Source organism: Ornithorhynchus anatinus, chromosome 1, assembly GCF_004115215.2.
Source record: "Ornithorhynchus anatinus isolate Pmale09 chromosome 1, mOrnAna1.pri.v4, whole genome shotgun sequence".
NCBI classification, from domain to species: domain Eukaryota; kingdom Metazoa; phylum Chordata; class Mammalia; order Monotremata; family Ornithorhynchidae; genus Ornithorhynchus; species Ornithorhynchus anatinus.
In genome coordinates, this window is record NC_041728.1 from 117,565,102 (window position 1) to 117,574,780 (window position 9,679).

Sequence of the window (9,679 nt, forward strand, 5' to 3'; positions counted from 1 at the left end):
CTTTTTTGTTTCTCTGCCTGTCCAGTCCTTAAAGAGCTCCTAAATTACTTTTAAGTATCTCTATTCATAATTTATTTATTTATATAAATGTCCATCCCCCCTCTAGACTGTAAGCTCATTGTGGGGAGGGAATGTGTCTGTTATATTGTACTCTCCCAAGCACTTACTACAGTGCTCTGCACACATAATTGCTCATTAAATATGATTGACTGACAGACTAATGTGAACACATGAAAATAGTGTTTAAAAAGGACCATCATTTTGAATGTTATCTTTCTCATGCCTATGACAGGTGGGCCATTTTAGGTTCTGTCTACACTGAAGAAAGCAAAATGATTCTTAAAACGATATTTATCCAACTAGATTTATTCCTTTGCACAGACCACCAATATATCTAGCTGCTAGTCACGACCTCTTTGAGCCAGTCTCAGGTCAACATAGTTAATGTAGAGTGGCAAATGTCAAGATGTCCTTATAGCTGACAGGATATATGTCCAAGAAATTGTTTTTGTTTAGCTTCTCTATGTTCCATCTTCTGATGACATCTACTCCATCCTATCCTCCTATACCTCTTACTGCCTAAGGCAGTGTTGACTACCCTCTTCTTGAAATATTATCCATCCTAGGTTTTACTGACACTGCCATCTCCTGGTTCTCCTTCAACCTCTCTGACCACTCCTTTTCAGTATCTGTTGCAGATTCCTTCTCTGTCTTCCACCCTCTGACAGTTGGGGGTACCTCAAGGCTTAATTCTGGGTTCCAGTCTATCCTCCATCAACTCCTACCCACCTTGGAGAACTCATTCATTCCCAGGGCTTCAATTATCATCTCTATGCAAAAGATTCCCCAATCTATATCTCCAGTCCTGTCCTCTCTCCTCTTCAGTCTCATATCTCCCACCCTTCAGGACTTGTCCCAATGACACATCAAATTAAATATGTCCAAAAGAATTCCTTATCTTTCCACTTAAACTCTGTCTTCTCTCTGTCTTTCTTATCACTTTAGACAATACCACTATCCTCCCTACCTCTTAAACCCATAACCTTAGTGTCGTCCTCATCTTATATCTCTCATAAAACCCACATATTCAATTTGCCACAAAATCTTATAGGTTTTCCCTTCACAAGTTTGCTAAAATCCACCCTTCCTCTCCATCCAAACTGCTATTATGCTCACTCAAATTCTTATCCTAATCTGCCTTGACTTCTGCAACTGCCTCCTCGCTGACCTCCCTACCTTATGTCTCTCCCCATCCCTGGGTGCCCAGATCATTCTTCTAAAAAAATGTTCAGTGCATGTCTCCCCGCTCCTCATGAACCTTCAGCCATTGCCCATCCACCTCCAAATCAAACAGAAACTCCTTACCATTGGCTTTAAAACACTTAACTCAGCTTCCCCCTCCAACTTCACCTCACTGATCAGTTACTACAAGCCCACATACTTCATTCCTCTAGTGCCACCTTGCTCACTGTACCTTGATCTTGTCTATTTCACTGCAGATCTCTTTCCCACATCCTCTCTCTGGCCTGGAACAGCCTCCCCCTCCATATAAGCCCGTAGTGGGTGGGGAATGTGTCTGTTTGTTGTTATACTGCACTCTGCCACACACTTAGTACAGTGCTCTGCACATGTTAAGCACTCAAAAGATAAGATTGAATGAATACCAACATTCTCTTCACCTTCAAAGTCTTATTAAGGTCACGTTTCTTCCAAGAGGCCTTCCCCAATTAAGCCCTCTTTTCCTGGCCTCCTCTCTTTCCTGCACTATGTGCTGTAATTGTATCTGTAAATTTGGGGCATTTGGTGTTAACTCCACCCTCAGCCTCACAGAATATCTGTAAATTATTCATTTATATTAATGGATGTCTCCCCATCTAGACTATAAGCTCACTGTGAGCAGGGAATATATCTACAAATTTTGTTGCATAGTAATCTCCCAAACTCTTTGCACAGTGCTCTCTACTTAGTAGTTCTGAATAAATACCAGATTGTCTGATTTATCTTCTCTTCTATCTTCCTTTTCTCATTCACAATTTCACATATAGGAAAACACAGCTACTCATATTATTCTCATCCAACCAGTCGTCATTTCTACTATTGTTTAATGTGGTTTGGCACTAAATTGAACTTTAGATATTGTGGGAATAGAGCAAAACTACTGCAACACTATCCATTTTCCCCCCATGTTTTTAGTTTCTAGTAAGGCATCCACCATAACTGGAGGGAGATGATTTGGCATGGGGAACTGCATATTGTTTTAAATTGTCATCCATTCAGCTTCCATTATAAAATAATTTCCCCATCGCTTAACTGTAGCTGAAATTGTAGCTGCTTTTATTCAGAAAAAAAAACTCAATTGACAGATAATAATTACTATCCTGATTTTATCCCTTGGGTAGGAGGAGAATGGGAAGGACAGATTGTGTGATTAGGTAAACATAAGTCTATTTGTGTAACTCCATGTCCTTACCCAGAGTTACCTCAGGGAGCATGAGCGTTTCTCAATAGGATGTGGGGCACGTGGCCCGAGCCTTAGGTGACCTGCGACCCAGGAAATGGTAGAGTGGGCTCATTGCTTCATGGCTCAGTGCCAGAAGAGCAACCAGGCCTATATACTGGTGATCATTCAAGGGGTGGAGGGGTAGGATCACACACCAGTCAATCATTCCTCATTAAATCATTCTCCTCCTCACATAGGAAGGGAATGGGCTCCATAAATGGCAGCATCCAGCTCAATTTTCCCTATTCAGCCTAGAGGAGGAATGATCCCGCAAAATTATAATAATGGTATGTGCAATGTGCTACTTCATGCCAAGAATTATATTAAGTGCTGCGATAAATGCAAAACAATGTGCCTCTCCCCTCAACTAAGCCATCAGTGCTCTGCTGCCTTGCAGTATCTTCTCATCCTAGTTTAGGGTGGGGTAGGAGTGGAGGAAAGGGGTAGTCCCCGAAAATCACGTGTGCTGACGACCAGGTGACACTGACAAGTTTGCCATCGCTCTGAGACCCGGAAGTCATTCACGCAAACCAGCCAGGGCATCAAGATTCACGGAAAAGGATAAAATGACATGTCCCAAGCCAGTACTACAATCTCAAAATGATCCAGCTTTCAGCTAGTCCCTATTTCCATGGCATAGTGGATAGAGCACAGGCCTGAGAGTCAGAAGGTCATGGATTCTGATCCCAGGTCCACCACTTACCTTCTGTGTGACCTGGGGCAAGTCACTTCACTTCTCTGTACCTCAGTTACCTCATCTGTAAAATGGGGTTTGAGACTGTGACCCCTACAATGAATAGGGACTGTGTCTAGCTTGATTTGCTTGTATCCACCCCAGCATTTAGTACAGTGCCTGGCACAAAGTAAGAACTTAACAAATTCCATAATAATTATTATGATTTCCCTCTATTAGCTTCTATCTGATAGAATAACTTGGGAATTCCTCTTTCAATTTGACTGAAAATGTGGGTGCTCCAGCTTGCATGTACCAACCTTAATGGGCATTTCACAATGTACTGCACCCCTCCTGCTTACTTGCTCTATTTCCAGCTGCAGCATCACTGGCAGGGATGAGAAAATGTGATTGCATAAACTGGTATCACTAGAATCACTTCCTCCACACACAGGTTCAAAGACCCAGATCTCGGGAACAAGGCTCAGTAGACCTTCCTGATGGGAGACTTCATCATCTCAGAAGGCATGAAAAGAGTGAGTCAGGGAGAAGCAGGTGAAGAGAGCTAATGCATAAGATGAGGAGAGTATGTGGGAGTTTCTTAAAGCTAAGCGTGACCTGATAGACCAAGAGGACGACGAAAAGCCGAGAGAGGAAGAGAGGAGAGACTAGTGCAGAGTAACACTTCAAGATGAAGATTCATGCAACATCCGGAAATACAAATTGGAGTAGGGAGAGGCTAGAGGCAGGGAGACCAAAAGAGAGTGACTCTAGCCTATGGAACAACCAGACTGCCAAACCAGGAATCAGGTAAACGACCCAAATGCTCACTCATGCCTCCCCCACCCACCCACTCTCCATGTGACATCAGCTGGGGGCTAGACTATAGCTCTTCCACACTAAGAAGGTTGGGGTTAAGGATATTGTCTTCCCTTCAAACCCAGCTCTAGAGCTGGTTTACTGAAGCAGGGTAGTACCTAATGCCTCATGGTAGTCTGACTGCCTTTCATTCCCCAGGACCTTGGGAGTCACAAGAAAAAAGTATTTACAAGTCACAGGGCTAGAATTCCTATGGCCTTTTTCTTTTAATACACTTTTTAGTATTACTAATAGTCAGAATTGCATAGTTCCTGAGCTTTGTTGTTTTTTAAGCAACTTGTGACTTCCACAGCTTATGTTCACCCAGGGTATAATATCTATTTAATCTAAAAAAAAAAAAGAATCCAATTTCTGTGACGTTGAGCTCCAAAATGGTGTTTTACCACTCACTCCGTGCAGCCATGAACTAGTCAGTAGGACATGCCACTGACTAAAGTACTGAGAAGTAGCTTAGTAAAAAAATGGCAAAATAAGCTCCCTCAATAGGTCTGGCATCATCATTGCGGAAAGAAAATGGTCCTTCCCTAATGAATCTATCGGTGGTATTTATTGAATCCTTACTGTGTGCAACTAAGAACCTAAAAATACAGTACAGCAGAGTTGATAGATAATAATAATGTTGGTATTTGTTAAGCGCTTACTATGTGCAGAGCACCGTTCTAAGCGCTCGGGTAGATACCGGGTAATCAGGTTGTCCCACGTGAGGCTCACAGTCTTAATCCCCATTTTACAGATGAGGGAACTGAGGCACAGAGAAGTGAAGTGACTTGCCCACAGTCACACAGCTGACAAGTGGCAGAGCTGGGATTCGAACCCATGACCTCTGACTCCCAAGCCCGTGCTCTTTCCACTGAGCCACACTGCTTCAACGTAGCTTATAGTCTGGTTTTTGTGAGGCCATCTGAGTTTATAAAGGTAAATATATCTTTTATAAATTATTATAAATTATAATTAAAATATTATTAATTATTGAGATACCTACCACATTTACTATTTGCCAGGCACTGTGCTGAGCGTTGAGGTAGATACAAGCTAATCAGGTTGGATAAAGTCCATGTCTCACAGGGGGTTCACAGTCTTAATCCCTCTTTTACAGATGAGGTAACTGAGGTGCAGAGAATTTAAATGACTTACCCCAGGACACACTGCAGAAAGTGGCAGAACTTGGATTAGACCCCCGACTCCCAAAACTGTGCTCTTTCCATTTCAGCAGAGACTGATACACCGAAAGCCAAATTATCTTAACCATAAATATGATTAATCAATCAATGATATTTACTGAGTGCTTACCAACAGCGTCACCAACATTTCAAGTAAAAGTATAGACTAAGCCCCATCAAATTGTCTCATAGTAGCATGTTACTTCCCAATTCAGCAGAGACTGATACACTGAAAGTCAAATTACCTTGACCATAAATATGATTAATCAATCAGTGATATTTATAGAGTGCTTACCAACAGAGTCACCAACATTTCAAGTAAAAGTATAGACTAAAACCTATCATACTGTCTCATAGTAACCTTCTCCCTCACTGGTGGGAAAATTTAACTGTCTAATTTTCTTTAAGTAGAATCTCCTATTTTCCTCCTGATTGTCATGTCTCAGATATTATGGAAACCACTCCTACACTGTGAAGCCTACTTTTGTGTTTCAATCTGAAACCTGGTCTACAGCTCTTAGGGGTGTATACTAAATTGATCTCCCACCCCTTTAGTCCTTTTTTCAAAATGAAAGAGGTCACAGGGCTCTGAACCATTATGTACAGAGGTTGTTGTTGTTGTCTTATGCTCCCGAGTCGTGTCCAACCCATAGCGTCACCATTGACATATCTCTCCCAGAATGCCCCACTTCTATCTGCAATTCCTCTGGTAGGGTATCCATAGAGTTTTCTTGGTAAAAATGCACAAGTGGTTTACCATGGCCTAGTTCTGTGCAGTAAACCTGAGTCTCTGACCTCGACCCTCTCCCATACCACTGCTGCCTAGCACAGGTGAGTTTTGACTTGTAGCAGATTGCCTTCCAGTCACTAGCCACTGCCCAAGCTAGGAATGGAATGGGCAGGCCTCTGCTTGAATCTCCTTTCTGTGACCGTGACTGGTAGAGTACTGGAAACTCTCCAGGTGTGCCCCTGAGAGGATGTTCAGGGAGGCCAGGGATCAATGAATTAATCAATCAGTGGTATTTATTGAGTGCTTACTCTGTGCAAAACACTGTACTAAATGCTTGGGAGACAGAATTAGGAGATATGTTTCCTGACCATAATGAGCTTACAGTCCAGAGGGATAAACCTCTTGTCTCTTAAGTGAATAAGCATCCAGACTGGGAAAAATTCAGAATCTTTTGGGTCAATAGATTTAAATCTGGATCCCTCAGACTAAATTGAGCCAAAAGGATTTTGACGTTTTAAAGCAGATCCAATCCCCCTTGAAAAATGCATATCTCCCTCTAAGTTAGAATAAATGTAATTGATATGGACATATATCTTTCCAGGAAGCATTTCTCGAGGCCCTGGAAGGGCTGCAAAGTTTCTTGCCAATTGCTTTCAGTTGGTTTTGAAACTATCCTCAACCCTAGACTCTGGACCTTTTTGCCTTCAGGTTCTGAGCCCAGTGAGAAAGAGCCGAGGGTCCACTTGGGCCTGACCTTCCTAGACAACTTATTGGATGATGCAGAGCCAAGAGGGGCGTGAAGCCTCAGGAACCTGCTGCAGCAACTTGGCCTGACCTGTGAGACTCAGACTGCAGGGTCTTTTTGCAGAAGCGAGGGCCAAGGTCACTGTCCTTGGCAGCAGCCCTGGCTCAGGTGGTCTATCCTGGGCCAGATGGCTTAGCTGCTTTCACACCAAAAATATGGCAAAAATAGACTCTGGACTCTCTCTCCTGCCTCTACCCTGCCCAGTCTCTTACCCTCCACTCTCCCTCCTCTCTCTTCCTTCCTAATTCAATAGAGTTGGTAGGTACAATCCCTGCCCACATGGAGTTTACAGTCTACCTGGCAGACTAATGTTAAAATGATAGGGGAAATAGACTATGAGTTTGTTGTGTGCAGGGATTGTCTTTCTTTATTGCTGCACTGTACTTTCCCAGGCACTTAGTAGAGTGCTCTGCACAAAAGAGCTCAATAAATTTGACTGATTAAATGAATGAAATAGTGGAGTATAAGGATATATACATTAATCAAGTGCATAGGCAACACAGAGGAGAGGGCCTGTAGCAGGAATGGGGGCTTTGTTAAGGAAGGTCTTTTGAAGGAGGATTTTGAATGTGGGGAGCATGGTGGACTATCAAATATGAAGGAAGAGAGAGTTCCAGGCCAGAGGGAGGTCACTGGAAAGGGTTTGGCAGTGGGATATACGAGCTGGAGGCAGAGTGTAGCTTGGTGCTAGAGGAAGGAAGCATGCAGCCTGGGTTGTAGTAAGAAATCAACGAGGTAAGGTCAGAGAGAGAGAGTTCATTGAGTGCCTTAAAGACACTATGAGGAAATTCTGTATGGTGTGGAGGTAGTTGGGCAACTACTGGAAGTTTTTAAGGAATGAGGAAATATGAACTAAATGGCTTTCCAAAAAAGGATCTGGGCAGCAGAGTGAAGTATAACAATCATAATAATGATGGCATTTTTTAAGCACTTACTATGTGCAAAACACTGTTCTAAGTGCTGGAGAAGACACAAGGTGATCAGGTTGTCCCACATGGGGCTCACAGTCTTAATCCCCATTTTACAGATGAGGTAATTGAGGCACAGAGAAGTTAAGTGACTTGCCTAAAGTCACACAGCTGACCAGTGGCTGATACGGGATTCAAACCCATGACCTCTGACTCCCAAGCCCATGCTCTTTCCACTGAGCCACGCTGCTTCTCAAAATAGGTAGGACTCAGTTCCTGTCCCCCATAATAATGTTGGTATTTGTTAAGCACTTACTATGTGCAGACCACTGTTCTAAGCACTGGGGTAGATACAGGGTAATCAAGTTGTCCCACGTGAGGCTCACAGTCTTAATCCCCATTTTACAGATGTGATAGCTGAGTCCCAGAGAAGTTAAGTGACTTGCCCACAGTCACACAGCTGACAAGTGGCAGAGTCTGGATTTGAACCCATGACCTCTGACTCCCAAGCCCAGGCTCTTTCCACTGAGCCATGCTGAACTGGAGTGGTGAGAGATGAGGCAGAGAAGTCAGTGAGAAGGCTGATGCTTTCTGTAATCAAGGTGGGATATAGTAAGTGCTGGAATCATTCTCCTTATCAAAGTCTTATTGAAGGTGCATCTCCTCCAAGAGGCCTTCCCTGACTAAACCTTCCTTTCCTTTTCTCCCACTCCCTTCTGTGTCTTCCCGACTTGCTCCCTTTATTCATGCCCCCTCTCAGCTCCATAGCACTTATTTACATATCTTTCATTTATTCATATTAAGGTCTCTCTCCCCTTCTAGACTGTTAACTTGTTGTGGGCAGGGAACGTGTCTCTTTGTTATATCATACTTTCCCCTCTACTTAGTACAATGTTCTGTACACATTAAGTGCTAAGTATATGTGACAATGAATGAATGAGGCTGTAGAGAAGGAGAGAGGTAAGGACTGGAGGGGTACATCTGTAAATGTCTGTTTGATGCAGGGTAACTGTCAGAAGCTATTGGAGAGCAATCTTGTCTGGTGTCGAGTCGTCTCCGACCCATAGGGACACCGTGGACACATCTCTCCCAGAACGCCCCACCTCCATCTGCAATCGTTCTGGTAGTGTATCCACAGAGCTTTCTAGGTAAAAATACAGAAGTGGTTTACCTTTGCCTTCTTTTGGAGAACAGAGAGATGTATTATAAATGATGTTCGGGGACAATGAACCAGCCGAGGGTTTGACTATGCTTTTAGGGACTCCAGCTGGTTAGCGCAGGCTTCTCATACTCCAGTAGCTTCCAACTGTCTGCCCCCGACTGCTGACAGCTACTAAGGATGCCCAGGCAGTCATTCATTCAATCTCAAGGCAGTTCCTGGTACCTTAGCAGTGGAGAGCACATTTCTTTACGTGACCTCTGAGCCTCAGAGAAAAAGACAGCTCGATTCTAGGCAAAACCCACTTTGGAAGTTGACAACAAATGTTTCATTTGAAAGGGAGCCATTTCATTTGAAATGCAAGTAGCTGTTAGGGGCTTCAGCTTCAGCACCTTTGGAGTGATTGGTTTGGATGTTCATTAAAAGGGGTATAATTCCGGGCCAGGCTAAAAGCAAAGCTGGGTCGGTCTGTGCATGTGGGGAGATCATTACCCCCTCCTCTCCCTTCCGTCACACCCTCAGTAGTGCTGAGTGCCACTGGGAACAGCTGCTGTGAGCTCTAAGTGCTTTTATGAAGCTCATTCTGACTTGTCAACCAGATAAACCTGGACTAACTCCTACTTTGAATGGTCCTTTTGTTTTTGCAAGAAATTATGTAGATAGCACAGAATATTGGTGCTGGATAGATAATGTTATGCTTGGGGCTCTCCTTGATGAAAGTTTTAGGCCCTTAGAAGATATACTGAGGTACTATGTAGATCAGAAAACAAAATATTTTGTAGCTGAAATCTCCTTGCAAGAAATATACCCCCTTAGATGTCCCCGATTATACTTAATGGTACAAATAAAGTCACACAGAAAGCCC

The 9,679-nt window shown here is 43.3% G+C and overlaps 1 non-coding gene across 1 annotated transcript; it reads right to left on the reverse strand.

The window, feature by feature from the left end:
* Positions 1–6,053: 6,053 nt before the first annotated feature.
* LOC114816138 lies at positions 6,054–6,191 on the reverse strand. Its single transcript, XR_003763925.1, has one exon. It is a non-coding gene; the product is annotated as a small nucleolar RNA SNORA7 (small nucleolar RNA).
* Between the last annotated feature and the right edge of the window lie 3,488 nt (positions 6,192–9,679).